The following is a 19196-nucleotide window of genomic DNA, read 5'->3' on the forward strand; positions in this document are numbered from 1 at the left end:
CACGACGTGGCATGGACTCGACTAAATCCTGAAGTGGTGCTGCAGGGAATTGACATCATGAATCCTGCATGTCTGTCCATAAATCCGTAAGATTACGAGGCGGTGGAGATCTCTTGTGAACGGCGCGTTGCAAGGCATCCCAAATATGCTCAATAAGTTTCATGTCTGGGGGGTGTTGGTGGCCAGCGGAAGTGTTTAAAATCGTGGAGCCACTCTGTAGCAATTCTGGACGTGTGGGGTGTCGCATTGTCCTGCTGGAATTGCCCAACTCCGCCGGAATGCACAATTGACATGAAAGGATTCAGGTAATAAGACAGCACGCTTACGTACGAGTCACCAGTCACAGTCGTATCTAGACGTATCAGGGTCCCATATCACTCCAACTTCAAACTCCCCACACCATTACAGAGCCTCCACCAGCTTGAACAGTCCCCTGCTGACATGTAGGATCCATGGATTCATGAGATTGTCTCCATACCCGTGCACGTCCATCTGCTCGATACAATTTGAAACGAGACTCAACCGAACAGGCAACATGTTTCCAGTCATCAAGGGTCCAATGTCGTTGTTGACGCGCCCAGGCAGCCATAAAGCTTTGTGTCGCGCAGTAATCAAGGATACACGAGTGGACCTTTGGCTCCGAAAGCCCATATCGATGATGTTTCGTTGAATGATTCGCACTCTGACACTTGGTCCAGCACTGAGATCTGCATCGGTTTGCGAAAGGGTTGCACTTCCGTCACGTTGAACGATTCTCTTCAGTCGTCGTTAGTCCCGTTCTTGCTGGATCTTTTCCCGACCACAACGATGTCGGACATTTGATGTTTTACAGGATTCCTGGTATTCACGGTACACTTGTGAAATGACCGTACGGGAAAATCCCCACTTCCTCGCTACCTCGGAGATGCTGTGTCCCATCGCTCGTGCGCCGACTATAACACCTCGTTCAAGCTCACTTAAATGTTGATAACCTGCCATTATAGCACCAGTAACCGATTTAACAACTGCGCCAGACACTTGTTATCTTATTTAGGCTTTGCCGCCCGCAGAGCCGTATTCTGCCTGTTTACACACCCCTGTATTTGAATACGCATGCCTATATGAGTTTTTTTGGCGCTTCAGTTTATATTTAGAAATTGCGAAGCATTGCAAGGTTCGCTAATTTCCAGATGAAAGCAATCTTACCTGAAAATCTGCCTCCTCACCGTGGTAGCATCGGAGATCGAATCTACAATAGGCGATTCAGCCATATGAATTTACAAATGAGCGACAAGGGGAGGCCACAAACACATAACAGAAAAGCAGTAAATGGATGGAATAATTATGTTTTAACCACACAAAACACAATAAAACAAACTTATTATGAAACTCCATATGAGTTTTAGAATAACATAGGCGTTTACAAGTACAGGACTCGAAGAAATAAAGATCTGCGTAACCCTTTAATGAATCTAACTTTGGCACAGAAAAGAGTGAAATATGCAGCTATAAAATGTTCGACAATCTACACAAAAAATAAAATGTCTGGGAGCCAGCATATGTATTGGATTGGTGCATAGCATAAGTTCATAGCATTTTTCCATAAGTTTTTAATAGATACACATAACAGAGATTTTATTCAACAGTAATATACTCTCCTTCACTATTTAAAACAATCTGCCAGTGCTGAGGTAACCTGTCGATTTCGCAACTGTAATCACGTGGTTTTGAGGTGAAGGACTCGTCGAGCCATGTTTGAAGCGCATTTTCATCCGAAAACCGCAAGTTCTTTGTAGATTGTTCTATAGAGAACTGAAGGGGTGAAAATCTGAGGGCGGAAGATAAGGTGAATGAGGTGGGTGCGGAATGACTTCCCAACCCAACCCAAATCCTGTATAGTGTTTTTTGGCAGTCTAGCACAGTGGTTCCCAGCCTGGGAGTAATTACCCCCCCAGGGATAAAATGAAATTTTCTGAGGGGTAGAAACTACACGATTCGATTTTGTTTCAGTTATGAAACTAAATTGCTTACAAAATATCATCACTATTATCACAATTTTGTAAGACTACTTTTTTTTTGGTCATCAGTCTACTGACTGGTTTGATGCGGCCCGCCACGAATTCCTTTCCTGTGCTAACCTCTTCATCTCAGAGTAGCACTTGCAACCTACGTCCTCAATTATTTGCTTGACGTTTTCCAATCTCTGTCTTCCTCTACAGTTTTTGCCCTCTACAGCTCCCTCTAGTACCATGGAAGTCATTCCTTCATGTCTTAGCAGATGTCCTATCATCCTGTCCCTTCTCCTTATCAGTGTTTTCCACATATTCCTTTCCCCTCCGATTCTGCGTAGAACCTCCTCATTCCTTACCTTATCAGTCCACCTAATTTTCAACATTCGTCTATGGCACCACATCTCAAATGCTTCGATTCTCTTCTGTTCCGGTTTTCCCACAGTCCATGTTTCACTACTATACAATGCTGTACTCCAGACGTACATCCTCAGAAATTTCTTCCTCAAATTAAGGCCGGTATTTGATATTAGTAGACTTGTCTTGGCCAGAAATGCCTTTTTTGCCATAGCGAGTCTGCTTTTGATGTCCTCCTTGCTCCGTCCGTCATTGGTTATTTTACTGTCTAGGTAGCAGAATTCCTTAACTTCATTGACTTCGTGACCATCAATCCTGATGTTAAGTTTCTCGCTGTTCTCATTTCTACTACTTCTCATTACCTTCGTCTTTCTCCGATTTACTCTCAAACCATACTGTGTACTCATTAGACTGTTCATTCCGTTCAGCAGATCATTTAATTCTTCTTCACTTTCACTCAGGATAGCAATGTCATCAGCGAATCGTATCATTGATATCCTTGCACCTTGTATTTTAATTCCATTCCTGAACCTTTCTTATATTTCCATCATTGCTTCCTCGATGTACAGGTTGAAGAGTAGGGGCGAAAGGCTACAGCCTTGTCTTACACCCTTGTTAATACGAGCACTTCGTTCTTGATCGTGCACTCTTATTATTCCCTCTTGGTTGTTGTACATATTGTATATGACCCGTCTCTCCCTATAGCTTAAACCTACTTTTTTCAGAATCTCGAACAGCTTGCACCATTTTATATTGTCGAACGCTTTTTCCAGGTCGACAAATCCTATGAAAGTGTCTTGATTTTTCTTTAGCCTTGCTTCCATTATTAGCCGTAACGTCAGAATTGCCTCTCTCGTCCCTTTACTTTTCCTAAAGCCAAACTGATCGTCACCGAGCGCATTCTCAATTTTCTTTTCCATTCTTCTGTATATTATTCTTGTAAGCAGCTTCTATGCATGAGCTGTTAAGCTGATTGTGCGATAATTCTCGCACTTGTCAGCTCTTGCCGTCTTCGGAATTGTGTGGATGATACTTTTCCGAAAGTGAGATGGTATATCGCCAGACTCATATATTCTACACACCAACGTGTGTTAGCACTTCCCCCAATGATTTTAGAAATTCTGATGGAATGTTATCTATCCCTTCTGCCTTATTTGACCGCAAGTCCTCCAAAGCTCTTTTAAATTCCGATTCTAATACTGGATCCCCTATCTCTTCTAAATCGACTCCTGTTTCTTCTTCTATCACATCAGACAAATATTCACCCTCATAGAGGCTTTCAGTGTATTCTTTCCACCTATCTGCTCTCTCCTCTGCATTTAACAGTGGAATTCCCGTTGCACTCTTAATGTTACCATCGTTGCTTTTAATGTCACCAAAGGTTGTTTTGACTTTCCTGTATGCTGAGTCTGTCCTTCCGACAATCATATCTTTTTCGATGTCTTCACATTTTTCCTGCAGCCACTTCGTCTTAGGTTCCCTGCACTTCCTATTTATTTCATTCCTCAGCGACTTGTATTGCTGTATTCCTGATTTTCCCGGAACATGTTTATACTTCCTCCTTTCATCAATCAACTGAAGTATTTCTTCTGTTACCCATTGATTATATAAGTTAATAATTAATTTTTCTCAGTTATTAGCATTAATCCGTTGGAGATTACAGGTTCCCCACATAGTCCATCCACTACACACATATGTTGTGCTTTGTCCAGTACATTTCTGAAGATAAAAGTGTGACATATCCGTAACAAATGCTAAACACGTGAAGAAAATGTCTTCTCCAAGTTGTAGATGGTACCTGCAGTTGTCCAGAAACGGTTTCATTACCCGTTTCGAAATAGATGTATGAATTAATTGACAGCACGACACAAAAGTAACTACATAAGGCTGTACGCAGTATTATTATTATTATTATTGGACTGGTTAGACCAAATCATTAACAACGTGAAATTTTTGTGCCAGATCAGAAGTAAGACATCCAACAATCAAGCGATTCATAAACAGTAAGTTGCAGTTTGCAGGCCAAGCAAGTGCCCCAATGGAGAGGAGTATACAGGGGACATAGGTTTTGTTGCAAGTGTCTACCCTAACCGTGGATAGTTAGCTTTCTTATCTGAGAAGTAGTTGTGGGTACCACTTGCGAAACTCCGCAAATTGCTTCATTATTCATTCTAACATACCCACACAAAATACACATTGTAATCAAAAGTATCCGGTCACCTGGCTTAAAATGCCTTAGAAGTTCGAGGCGCCCACCATTGGAGGAAGTAGTACACTATGTGAAAATGACTTGAGAATGACTTTCAAGTTTGTGGCGCCCTCCATCGGAAATACTGGAATTCAATATGGTGTTGGTCCACCCTTACCCATGATAACAGCTACCACTTTTGCAGGCATACGTTCAATCAGGTGCTTGAAGGTTTCTTGGGGAATGGCAGCCCATTCTTCACGGAGTGCTGCACTGAGGACAGGTATCGATATCAGTCGGTGAGGCCTGGCTCGAAATCGGCGTTCCAAAACATCCCAAAGGTGTTCTGTTGGATTCAGGTCAGGACTCCGTGCTGGCCAGTCCATTGCAGGGATGTTATTGTCGTGTAACCACTCCGCCACAGGCCGTGCATTATGAACAGGTGATCCATCGTGTTGAAACTCTTCAACAGTGGGAAGCAAGAAGGTGCTTAAAACGTGAATGTAGGTCTGTGCTGTGATAGTGCCACGCAAAACAACAACTGGTACAAGCCTCCTCCATGAGAAACACCACACCATAACACCATCACCTCCGAATTTTACTGTTGGCCCTACACACGCCGGCAGATGACGTTCACCAGTCATTCGCCATACCCACTCCCTGCCATCGAATCACCACATTGTGTACCGTGACTGGTCACTCCGCACAACGTTTTTCCACTGTTCAATCGTCCAATGTTTACGCTCCTTACACCAAGCGAGGCGTCGTTTTGGATTTAGTGGCGTGATGTGTGTCTTTATGTGCAGCCGCTCGACCTTGAAATCCAAGTTTTTTAACTCCCTCCCAACTGTCATGGTACTTGCAGTGGATCCTGATGCAGTTTGGAATTCCTGTGTGATGGTCTGAATAAATGTCTGCCTATTACACATTACGACCCTGGTCTCTGTCAGTCAACGGACGAGGTCGACCTGTACGCTTTTGTGCTGTATGTGTCCCTTCACGTTTCCACTTCCCTATCATGTCGGAAAGTGCACCTGCGAATGTTAAGGAGTGTAGAAATCTCGCGTACAGATGCATAACACAGGTGACACCCAATCAGCTGACCATATTCGAGCCGGCTGCTGTGGCCGAGCGGTTCTAGGCGCTTCAGTCTGGTACCGCGCTGCTGCTACGGTCGCAGGTTCGAATCCTGCCTCGGGGATGGCTGTGTGTGATGTCATTAGATTGGTTAGGTTTAAGTAGTTAGTTAAGTCTAGGGGGCTGATGACCTCAGATGTTAAGTCTCATGGTGCCTAGAGCCATTTGAACCACATTCGAACTCCGTGAGTTCCGCGGAGCGCCGCATTCTGCTCTCTCACGATGTCTAATGACTACTGAGGTCGCTGATATGGAGTACGTGGCAGTAGGTGGCAGCACAACGCATATAATGTGAAAAACGTATGTTTTTGGAACTGTCCAGATACTTTTGATCACATAGTATATCTTTCATACTTCACATCTTTGGCCGGCCGGTGTGGCCGTGCGGTTCTAGGCGCTTCAGTCTGGAACCGCGTGACCGCTGTGTGATGTCCTTAGATTAGTTAGGTTTAAGTAGTTCTAAGTTCTAGGGGACTGATGACCATAGATGCTCAGAGTCATTTGAACCATTTTTTCACATATTTCATCATTTTAAAAATAAAAGTGTTCCAAGAAAAGTATTTCATTTTACAGTTTTGTTAGGTGCTAAAGTTGGTGGTAATGTGGAGGGGGAGGGGAGGAAGGGGGCAGCAGACAGAAGCGTGTGAGGGGGGGAGGGTACTACTAATGTCTAATTGCGCTCGGGGGTAATGGCCTACGATAGGTTGGAAACCGCAGTTGTGGCAGAATACGGGCGAGCATTATCGTGAAATAACATCACTTCACGCAGTCTTCCTTGTCGTTGTTCTTGGATTGCGTCTGCAAGCCGTCTCAGCTGATGGCAATAAATGTCAAGAGTGACGGTTACACATCGGGGAAGCAATTCGTAGAACACCACATCGTCCCTGTTCGAACAGATGCATAACATTATCTTTCGTGGATGGGCGCTGGCCTTTTGCTGCTTGGTTTCGGCTCAACCATTCCTTTCCTTTCCTTACAATAGCCTAAAGACACCGTTTCTTGTCACTGGCAACAATACAGGTTAGGAATGGTCGGTGTTGTTCACGAAGCAAGGAAGACTGGGTTTAATGTCCCGTCGACATCGAGGTCATTGGAGACGGAGCACAAGCTCTGTTTTTGTTAGGGAGAGGCCGTTCGCTTTGAAAGGAACCATCCCGATATTTGCCTGGAGCGATTTAGGGAAATCACGGAAAACCTGAATGTGGATGGCCAGACGCGAGTTTGAACTGTCGTCTTCCCGAATGTGAGTTCAGCGTGCTAACAACTGCACCACCTCGCTCGGTCATGTGGGTTGTTCCACGAGCCAACTGATGCCAGTTCTCGAGTACAATGATTAGGGTCATTGTGGATTAATACGTTTAAATGATTTTCATCAAACCACGGTCTTCCTGAAAGTGGAAAGTTACTTGTGTAAATTGATCTTCCTTAAAACGAGAAAACGATTGAGTTACTGTCCGCCATCCACGTGGAGCACGTATTGGTCTCACCGCGGACTTCCAGTACTCAACCACACACTATTGATATCATCAAAGTGTACGGGCCTGAAGATGGCGTTGTCGCAACGTCGAAACTAGTAGCCAAATAAATATGAAATCGTAAGTACAGCCGATGTCCCACCATCATCCAATTTAAATATGAATGTACGAAGATTTTCTTGTCGTGCTCTATTCAGACGTATTCCCCATACAGGGCCGAAATGTTTCTAAGTGGCTCCTCTGCTATCACCCTGTTTGTTGAAGTCAAACAGAAGAAAATGTTGGATATGTTCCGATTTCTCCACTTGGCACTCCATCTTCCAGCGTCCACAGTTTCATTAACTATTTCCAGATGACAAAATGACAATAACTCAAATACTAACAGTGAACTATAAATAATAAAGACAATCTATAAATAAACCCATAGCAACTGGAATACCAACATGTAAAACAAATTCGCTACGAACTTATGCACCTTCGTAATATCTTAAAGGTGTCTCTTCTTAGCAACTTCTTCTATACCGTGGAAGAATTCTTGAATAGAAATAATCAGCCATTTTTAGAGCAAACCTATAAATGGCCAGCATGTAGCCATATACTTTTTCATTTTATGTTTATTCCGTTGATTTCCACAGCGTAACATGTATCGCGAATATGAGCTATGGAACAAGTAACCGCACAGGTAACCGTTAACAAACTGAATTAACGATATAAAATCACTGTATTAGCAATTACCATATTAATCAGACTTTAATTGGTTATCCAGGTAATGGAGCAGTGACTGGGTAGCATTAACTGATTGACAACTAATTTAACATGGATGATACAAAATTAATTTGGCTTATTTTAGGCATAAGACTATATTATCACAGTATTATGCATTTATTTGTTACAGTAAACTTCACTTGACCCCACAAAGTGAAACTGAGCTGTGCCACTAATCTTAGAATCCACACGTTCTTCTTTTTGTGAAATTTTTCCGTCTCGAACGCCGTTAGCGTGCGTCATTTAGTTTAGAGCATTAAAAAGCACATAGTCGCAAAATATTAGTAGATGTGGAGGTTAAGAGTATGAACTACGAGGAAAAATATTCACCCCTTTGCAAACTATCACTTTTCGTAAACCCGGTGTCGATATCTGAGGCCATGCATGATGCATTAGGGATGCACGTATAACTTGAAGAGCGTGCTGTAGGCAATCGGCGTGATACTGTGTTAAGAGGCTGCATCACATTTCTAGGAACAGCATGTGTGCATAATATGTTTGTTAGGTACCCTATAAAATGTGTAATTTACTTGTTTGAGAACAGTTGAAATCTTTGCAGTAGATTAGGTTATACGATCGCCATTTGCAGTTTTGTACAATGAAACACATCTGCATAGCGTGCAAGTAACGACGCTTACCTGCTTTATATGCACGTTCCTGGTCCCGAGAGAGATTCATTGTCGCTAAAACAGCAGAATGTTTCCCTGAATTTCTGTGTCAGGATGTCACGTACGTGGCGTTGAATAATGGGTGCTTGAAGTTACTTTTACGGGCGATATTGCAAGAACGAAAACACGTAAAGCAAACAGGTGGCGGACACTGGACGTTTAATCTCGCCGCTAGCCGCGTTTCGTCATGCTGTGCAGGAATTCTGGAGAGCGCACTCCCTCTTCTGGATAACAGCGTGAGTCGTAAACTCAGCCAGTGGCACATTACGACAGATGAGAGCATTCAGCGCACGGCTGCATGAAACTGTATCCAGCCTCCGGTAGCCTTTCAGTATCGGAGAACTTATTGCGTGGCACTAAAGCGGTGTTCGTAAAGTTTATAGATACAGTCATTTTCTTTGCATTTATGTTTATCGCTTTCTTTCGCTCTCACTCTTTCTCTCCTCTCCCTCTCAGTCTCTACACAACCACACACACACACACACACACACACACACACAAGCGCGCGCTGACTTACGGTCCTTATCGATGTCACTCCTTACATCTTAACGTCAGAAGAGGTAAATCAATAAAAGGAAAAAGTCTAGTTGGAAGCAAATTACGAAAAAAAATTGATTTTCCCTTTGTTAATGACATAGAAGGTTCTCACGGACCCTGTATCAAGTTCCTGTCAGTGGTATGGGGCGAATTCAAAAAGTAAGTTACGTACGTCGCTAACAAGGAACCCCTTGAGTGTGAGGTCGCAAGTTCTATCTTTAGTAGTAAGGCTCATTTGAAAGTGTTGTGTTAACAATTATGACAGAAAAAATATGAACTGCTAATGACTCGACCAAAGGGTGACAGAAAACGAGTGTCCGGAAGGTGCACAAATCAACCTTCTATGGGATGTATGTATTGCACTTCACAAAATGGGCATGTCGACATTCAAGAAATGTTCAAAACAAACCAGTAACTTGCACCACGAATGAAATTGTCGCGCCACAGTGTTCACAAAGATTCGCGCCGTCAAAAACGAAGGCGAGCTTCTTATGAGTTACAAACCACGGGGGACGTTTAGCTGCATGTCAACTCGTAAAGAATGCCTATAGAATCATATTGGTGCAGCGGGGTGATGAGAACTCATTGTGATGACTTTATAACCGAATGCGAGTCTGTCGTGGAGCCTATCGTGAAACTGACTGTCCTTAAAGGCGTAGCTCCAGGTAGTACGATAATGTGTTTTATAGAAACAAAGATCCAGAGGCTGAAATTGTCCAGTGGTTTCAGTTGGTATGAACTTCGATGTCACACACTTTTCAGGAGGGATAGTTTGCTCTAAAGGAGTATGATTTTTATACGCAGACCATAAATCAAGCAAAAGCAAGTTATTTCGACCAGTTATTGGTCACATGCAGTGTTCATACCAAAGTTGTAGTTCTCTTACACGGATTTTTCCCACTCTTGCTCGCTGTGACGTAAATATTCTCTACTGCCCTTGCAAGGTTACGTGCCCGAGAAAGAATCGTAGGGGTAAAGCACGTCCAGCTTCTCGCAGCACAAGAAACAACTTTCCAGCCAATTTACCACCCAGATTAACAGTCGGCATAATAGTACACGAATGCGTTAAGGCATTGATGTTAGTTGCTCTTGATACGGCAAAGATCCCGAGTTCGAGTCTCGGTCCGGCACACAGTTTTAATCTGCCAGGAAGTTTCATATCAGCGCACACTCCGCTGCAGAGTGAAAATCTCATTCTGGAAACATCCCCTCGGCTGTGACTAAGCCATGTCTCCGCAATATCCTTTCTTTCAGGAGTGCTAATCATGCAAGGTTCGCAGGAGAGCTTCTGTAAAGTTCGGACGGTAGGAGACGAGGTACTGGCGGAAGTAAAGCTGTGAGGACGGGGCGTGAGTCGTGCTTGGGTAGCTCAGTTGGTAGAGCACTTGCCCACGGAAGGCAAAGGTCCCGAGTTCAAGTCTCGGTCCGGCACACAGTTTTAATCTGCCAGGAAGTTTGACACAACTCGCTTCGTATGTCCAATTTCCAGGGTTCTTTTCATTTGCATTTCCTCTTTCAAATCCCGATTAGCCGGGATTGAAATCAAGTAGCTGAAGTAGCTGGGACAATGCGATTCCTGCGGACGAAACGTGTGTATTGGACACAGATTCAGTGCGAAATTCTGGCGATATTTGGTTCAAATGGCCCTAAGCACTATGGGACTTACCATCTGACGTCATCTGTACCCTAGACTTAGAACTATTTAAACCTAACTAACCTAAGGACATCACACACATCCATGCCCGAGGCAGGATTCGAACCTGCGATCGTAGCAGCAGCGCGGCTCCAGATTGATGCGCCTAGCACCGCTCGGCCACAGTGGCTGGCGGCTGTATTTGGACAAAATGCAATGTCGCATCCGGCCGTAGTGAAATGGTGCCCACAATTTGATCGACGCCGCACAGACATGGATAATGTTTATCGAAAAGGAAGGCTATCATCGACACTGTCCACAGACGATAATGTCCAGGCAGAGGGGGGAGGGGGATGGGGGGCGGGAGATTTTCCAACAGTGAGGAACTTCGCACAGCGGATCTCGAATGACACCGCGACCAGGGAACTAATTTCTGTCGGCAAGTTATGGATCGATCGGTAGAACATTCCGACCTATATTTAGAGGGACTTAGTTCAAATGGTCGCTCGGTTCCGGACTGAAGCGCCTAGAACCGCTCGGCCACACCGGCCGGCAGAGACTTAGTGACTATGTTGAAAAATAGTCTCACGTATCTGTGTCTCGTCGAAATGTAGAGCAGCATTTAATAATAGCTGCATAACCTTGCATAATAAAGTGTAAACTTTCTTATCAAAGTCCCGTGTCTTATGTAAGTTGCATTTGATTAGACGACAATGCTCTGAGGATGATAATACTGAACCGTGGTACTACTCAATTCTTTAGAGAATCAAAAATTACAATTTCACCACAGTTATTTAAAGGAAATAGGATGCCCGGGATCACTAGTGATGGACAAGCTTGTGATTGTTTTACAATTTTAATTTGACTGAAAACAGACTTTATTATATTCAATTCGGACATTTGCTCACTTACTGATGCAGTATACAAATCTTCACTTTAATTGAATTACATAAACACGAATAAGAATCATATTTTGCGTACGCAACCAAAATCATAGATAGTAGGCACGGTGAAATAATGAATCATAAACAATCGTTCTTGTTTAACCATATCTCAAAAGACTAGTAACACTATACACTTCCAATCTAAAGTTACACTGCCACATAATACCACAACTTCATTAAAAAAAACAAAGATCTTAAAGCTTAATAAAACTGTACTGCCCACGTAAAGGTCCACAGTGAAACATGCTCATACTAAAAATGCAAAGTGGGCCAACCAAGGTCGCAAAATTGGCACACAGGAAAAATAACAAGTTGCTTATTCATTAAAGATACACAAATGATTAACATAAGCGTTAAATAATAATGGCTAGTAATAACTCAACCAGTAAAATGACTTACAGAAACGCTAATATTAACAAATTGGCCTCACGTAATTAACGGACATAATGACTCAGAATGATGCCCAAATTGCACTTAACGTTAGAGAACAGCGTTAAGCCCCACAGTAGTATTTGGAAGCAATAACGCTACGGCCGGCAGGCAATACGAGCGTTCACTCCCCACGGCTTGTGCACAGGCTCACTAGCAGGCGGTATATATTTATATATATATATATAGTCTGACGGGCCTCACAATGAGCGGTCCTGACAAGAATCCATAACCGCATTGACGCCAGGAAACGAGCAGACTTAACAAATGGCCTGCAGCGCAAACAGATTGCAATGAAAACAAGGTCAAATCACAGCCACACTGGAATATATAATAAGCAAGCCCCCAAATTCTTACGGAGCAATACTCTAACATTACCCGTCTCCCAGTAAATTAGCAGGAAACTTAGAAATCACTTCCAGTTGCCTTAAGGCACTTTCAACATTAAAATAAACGTATCAAATCCGGCCGCGACAAATGATTAAACCATTAACTCTACGGCTGCCGGGCGCGTACACAACCGCAATCAGTCCCAAAGCAGTCAATATATCCTAAAACAAGTTAAAATCTGCATGAAAACCATTTAGAACACACACTCCACAGATGATGAGAAACGAAATGAGGAACATCAGCCTCCTCAAAATAGCCACTGTGGAACCCAGTTCAGAATCATCTCCGGCAGCTGCTCATGCAACAATAAGTTTCAACAATCTTCTTAGTTAAACACAGAATAAAAGTCACACGTAATTTGGAGCTTGCAAATTACGAGCTGGGAAGCTGTTCAGCGTGAGACGTCGAACCCACCAAAATTTTGCACGTCAAGGCGCCCAATGATCGGCACCGTACATCCGGTGCAACAAAAGACAAGGGCGGCGAGCACGGCGATGCCCAAGCACCACAATTAGGGACGCAGGCTTGTTTTCAACACAAGTTGGCTCGTTGAACGCCGACCTGAGACTCGTCACACGTTCACCGGCAAAACCGCCGGGGGGAGCAGTCAAAGATAGCAAGACGGCCGAATATCTATTTCAGCGATGCAAGTAGAACATCCTACCGCCAGTCGCCACTACTCAAGTACGAGGGGCGTTCAGAAAGTAATGTAACACATTTCTCTTCTGAACGTGTGTTGGTTTTATTCAGGATTCCAGTACGCCATATTATCCCCCACTCTTCTGGCTACAAAACCCTGTTTTTGAACATAATCTCCGTTCAACGCGACGGCCTCAAGCTACCTTACTGGGAGGGCCTGTATGCAAGCTTGAAACCACGCTACTGGTCTACGTCGGAGCCAACGTCTTGCTGCGTCAGTAACTCCCCACCATCCACGTAAGGTGGACGTCGGAAAGTGCACGATCTGGGCCGTAGGGTAGATGAGGAAGAACAGGCCAGTGAAGTTTTGTGAGCTTCTCTAGGGTGGGCAGACTTGTGTGAGGCCTTGCGTTGTCATGGAGGAGGAGTTATATTATGTTAACCGGGGACCTAGAAACGACGGAGTGGCTCCGTCCCTGCCGCAGCCGCAGTGGTCAACAATCCCACGACGACTGCCGCAGTCCACTTCACCCCTCCGCTGCCCCACACCGAACCCGTGGTTATTGTGCGGTTCGGCCGCTAGTAGACCCCCCAGGAAACGTCTCACACCAGACGAGTGTAACCCCTATGTTTGCGTGGTATAGTAATGGTGATGTACTTGTTTGCGCAGCAATCGCCGACATAGTGTAGCTGAGGCGGAATAAGGGGAACCAGCCCGCATTCGCCGAGGCAAATGGAAAACCGCCTAAAAACCATCCACAGGCTGGCCGGCACACCAGACCTCGACCCAAATCCGCCGGGCGGATTCGTGCCGGGGACCCGGCGCTCCTTCCCGCTCCGGAAAGCCGTGCGTTAGACCGATCGGCTAACCGGTCGGGCACGGAGGACTAGTAGTTCGTTTGCATTTTTGTTGCAACGAACTCGCTGAAAACGTTTCTTCAACTTTCTGAGAGAAGCGCAATAGGCTTCAGAGTTGGTCGTTCTACTATGAGCGAAGACATCAAACAGAATAACCCTTTCAGAGTCTCAGAAGACCGTCACCACAACTTTACCAGCTGAGGGTGCGGCTTTGAATGTTTTTCTCCGGAGGAGAGATGGTGGGGCGCCACTCCATGGATTGCCGATTTGTTTCCGGTTCGAAGTCAGGAAGCAATGTTTCATCGCCAGTGATGGTGTTTCACAAGTAATTGTCACGACCAGTCTCGTAAGGCGCAAGCAGTGTTGCACAGATATTCCTTCGTTGTTCTTTGTTGTCTCCTGTTAGGCGGCGAGGAATCCAGCAGGCACACCAGTTGGTGGACGAGTGTGTCAGCACTGCCAGCAGAGACGTCCAGATGAGCAGCGAAGTGTTTGTTTGTGAATCGTCGATCACCTTGAATGAGAGTGTCCGCACGTTCCAACGTTGCAAGAGTCACAGTTGTGTGCGGCCGGCAGGCACGCGGGAGGCCGGACAGCTTTGCGCGACTTCGTTGCAGTGATGACAGACCCCTTGCCCAACGACTCAACGTGCTTCTGTTCACGTCCAGGCCTCCACAGACATTCCGCAAGCTCCTATGAATGTCTGCGATGCTCTGGTTTTCCGCCAAAAGAAACTCAATGACGGCTTTCTTCTTGGAACGCCGGCCGCTGTGATCGAACGGTTCTAGGTGCTTCAGTCTGGAACCGCGCGACCGCTACGGTCGCAGGTTCGAATCCTGCCTCGGGCATGGATGTGTGTGATGCCCTTAGATTAGTTAGTTTTAAGTAGTTCTAAGTTCTAGGGGACTGATGACCTCAAATATTTAAGTCCCATAGTGCTCAGAGCCATTTGAACCATTTTTTCTTGGAACGCACCTTCTTTACAGAGAAAGCGGGAATATTCCACGATGTCTCACAGCAAATTACTCATTTTTTCAACATAAATTACCCGAGAAAAAAGTGTATTGCATTACTTATTGAGCGCCCCTTGTACATAATTGATTTGGCCTATAGGATAGGCAGCAGTCTATGGTTGTTTTCTGATAATGGTGTGGTGTACGACAACGTGACGTATTTGAATGGCTGTAGCAGAATACAGCGAGACTGAGACAAAATTTCTGGTTGCTGTGATGAATGATAGCTGGCTCTAAATGTATAAAAATGTAAGTTAATGTGGATGAGTAGGAAAAACAAACTCGTAATGTGTTTGTCACCATCGTATGGGCACAGCTCATGAATGAAGTTATGAGGTGCCATTTGGTATTTTAAAAACAACACGATAACATCTGATTCGCCTAACAGATAACTTGGACAGCAGGTGTTATGTTTCTGGTGGGTTAAGGCCGGTGACTATGGCTTGTCATCGACATCTCCATTATGTTATCTTTCAACAAGATGACGCAAGACCGCATGTTACCCATCCTACCCTGACGTAGGGTGTTAGCCTGGTTCCTACTGCCAGAGGCGGTGCCTCTATGTAGTAAATTTCGCATCCTGTATACCCTGAAATCACCAACAAATATCATGCGCTACCTAATATGTTCCAAAACGCCGCGCATAAAAACGGGATTCTTCGGAGGCTCATACCTCGGTTTCTGTTGATGATAGCAAGGTAGGGTCAAGTGTTGGATAGCCCTTGGGCTGGGACCATTTGTGTACCCAATAGAAGAATCATATTAGTGCAACTATAACGAAATAGTGTGTAAGCATTCGCAAATCTCCATTTCGCATTTTTGTGTAAGTGGGACTTCTCGAGCTTTTCCATTTTTTTCGGCCAAATGTACAAGATCCCTAACATATCTACAAGTTCACGAATTTACTTCCTGGCTGTAAATCAGATATTCTTACGCTTCTCTCACTCAACAATTTTTAACTGTACACTTCCTTGTTAATGTTTGCTTGTAGTCACACTTAATTTGATTTTGTCACTTTCTCAGTCAAAGGTTGAGTTCTTGGAGGCCTCTGAGGATAAATTTTCCTTGTAATATACTTTTGTGTTCCCAGAATGAGACTTTCAGTCTGTAGCCGAGTGTGCGCTGATATGAAACTTCCTGGTAGATTAAAGCCGTGTGACGGACTCGCGACCTATGCCTTTCGCGGGTAAGTGCTCTACCGATTGAGCTACCCAAGCACGACTCACGCCCCGTCCTCACAGCTTTACTTTTCTGTTAGCATAAAATAGATTCAACATAGTTAACGTTTACACTGCACGCGAAAGCCTATTCCTACACAGCAAACAACCAACTGCAAACACAAAGTGCCGTTTGTGGAAATGATTAAACTCAAGTAGTAATGCGTACAAACATGATCACCTGACTACAATTCAAGTGAGGTGATGACATCCATAAGGGCCTAAAGCACACCTCCGTCCATCCCACGTTTAAGTGAATATCAGTGATACAGCTTTCCGTGAATTTTCATATATACAGTGTGAGCCCACAGCACACATAAATCTGACTCACCAAAAGATCAACAGATATCAGAAGCATGAATAAATGCTACAATCTCACAATCGACGGTGATGTCTTTAAGCCCTCAAATGGACTACTGTATGATAAAATTCGTAACTTAATATAACTCATACAGAAACCCGCAAAATAGGTTTACTGTCAGTACAATTTTAACATATACTGACGTCCGATCTAATTTTACCACTGTATATAGTATGTGAATTAACATATCTGAAGAGTATGTTATCACCTAGCGGTATTTATGCCGAGCGAACGGGGCTAAAAGTCTGGCGCAGTGTGCTACCACATGGCGGCACAGACGTAAACTTCTAGTTGAGTAGCTGTGCACACCGAGAACCGTGCACATTGTTTACCAAATCCTCAAATCTGTATGTATTTATCCCGTAAGGCAATTACGTCACGCGAGTTACGCATGTGCAAAAGCTCCTTAAAACGTGCACAACTGAAGGTGTGCTCGCGACCCTGTTCCTAAGTTTCACAGAGTCTAGAGGGACAGTAGCTCAGTAGATTTAAGTGCCATATCTTTCAGATTGCAGCATCTGTGTTAAGTTTAACAACATTCAAAGAAAAATAACCAATAAGGTGTCAAAAGTTAGGGTGTTCACATGCCCTTGTGCTCTAACAGAGCAGCCGCCAGTGTATGTACCTAATATCCCACTCTTGAACAATCTTGAAAATTTTATTGATACGTTCATCCGTTTCCGAGTGGCAGATGTTCAGGGTTACCCTACTTCTGGACGTAAAATCCGCTGTGAGGCGAAAATGTAGTTTATAAACTGACATAACACAGAGAAATATGCTGTCAAGTGTGTCTGTTATCATCAGGAGGGTTCTGGAAACCCCCTTTGTAATACTGAAGCACATGCAGAATTTTCGTGCACGTAAAATCTGGTCTGACGTGTGAAATTAGGCGTGCGCTATTTCAGTTTCATATAAGAAAACTATCAAAATTTTACTGACACATAAAGTTCTTTTCATGTGAGTGACATGCTCTGCTGTGGCAGGAAAAAGAAGGGAACCAGCGGGAAAATACTCCTATCTAAACACAAAAAATACGAGTATGCTCCTCTTTAAAATACTCTCGTTGAAAAGTGGGGTACCAGTTGCCTCATTATACTTTCCTCAGCACCTTTAAAAGTTTTCACAAAAATTTTGGCACGCGAACTTATTCTCACTTTTTCATGCTGAAAGAGAAAGTGACAGTTGAAAGAGAGGCAAAAGTAATAAATACTGAAGATAGTAGAGAGAGTGGTTATTATAGAGAGAGCGGAGAAGACAATTACAGTGTGACAGAATGAGGGGACGCAGTGGCATTGCTACACAGTTGACAGTGACCGAATAGTGCTAGGAAAAGAGTGAAGGAGATAGTGCCAGTGGGACAAGAATAAAGAGAAGGAGAAAGTGGAAGATGGTGATAACGAGAGACAGAGTATGACAGTGCCAACGAGGAATAGAGGGATAGTGACAGAAGACACATCAGCAGTGGGAAGGAATGAATGATGTGGTAGTAGTAGGAGAGAACACGAGGGAAATAGTGACAGTGACAGTAGTAGTAGCATAGAACGAAGGAGGCTGTGGTTGTGGGACAGGTGCCAGTGGCAGTTAGGCACAAAGGGAAAAAGGCAGTGAGTTAGGCTAATGAGTGGTCAGAATAGACAAGTGGATGTGGTTGGGTATGAGCGACTTACAGGGATGATGGAGTAATTGGTGTGAGCGAGTGACAGTTAGGGGAGCCTGTGGGTGTGAGAGGTGAGTTTCGTGTTAAAAAGAGCGCAAATATGTTCGCATGCCAAACTTTTAAGGTTGCTGAGGAAGGTAGAATGTGGCAGCTTGTAGCCCATTTTTCAGTAGGAGTCTCTTAAAAAGCATAGTCACCTTTTTATGTTCCGATAGCAGCACTTTTCCGCTGGTCATGTATTCTTTCTGCTATAAGTACAATAAGTAAAATTTCGAAATTTGGTGTCCTTCTTGGTTATAAAATTTAAATGATCAAATGTATGTTGAGCGTGTTTGTGCGTTGTGCTCTGCACAGTTCCCGTCTAACAGAGGAGCAGTATGGGTTGCATATGCGGTAGGGAGCCACTGTCTCGGCGACTGAAGAAGATGTCGGGCGCACTGAGCGAGCGTGCGCGGTGAAAGTGCGCGGCGACATTTCTCGCATACAATGGCTGCCTCTGCGGGCCAAGGTCGACCGCGTGGGACGCACGCCTAGCCCCCCAACGGCGTTTCGTCCGTCCCACTCGGAGCGATTTACTGGAGTTACGATTAGTCATTAAGGTCTGCCACGTCGATAACACGAATTGCAGGAGATGCCCTTCTAAACGGCAAGTTCAACTCCAAACGTCAGAAAACTAAAATCACACGCCTACTGCTAACGGAAAACACCAACTTCCAGAAACCATTTACCATGAGAGAGTTGAACAATGGCATAAATACCATGAAGAATGGGGAAGCCACTGGGTTTGATTATATTTGCGTGGAACAGATTAAACACTTCGGCCTTGGCGCCAGGGAGTGGATACTTGGGCTTTTTAACGTGTGCCGTGAAACTTTTCAAATCCCGAAACTGTGGAGGAAGTCAAAAGTGGTGGCTCTCCTTAAACCCGGGAAGAACCCAG

The sequence above is a fragment of the Schistocerca serialis genome, chromosome 8 (assembly GCF_023864345.2).
Source record: "Schistocerca serialis cubense isolate TAMUIC-IGC-003099 chromosome 8, iqSchSeri2.2, whole genome shotgun sequence".
NCBI lineage: Eukaryota > Metazoa > Arthropoda > Insecta > Orthoptera > Acrididae > Schistocerca > Schistocerca serialis.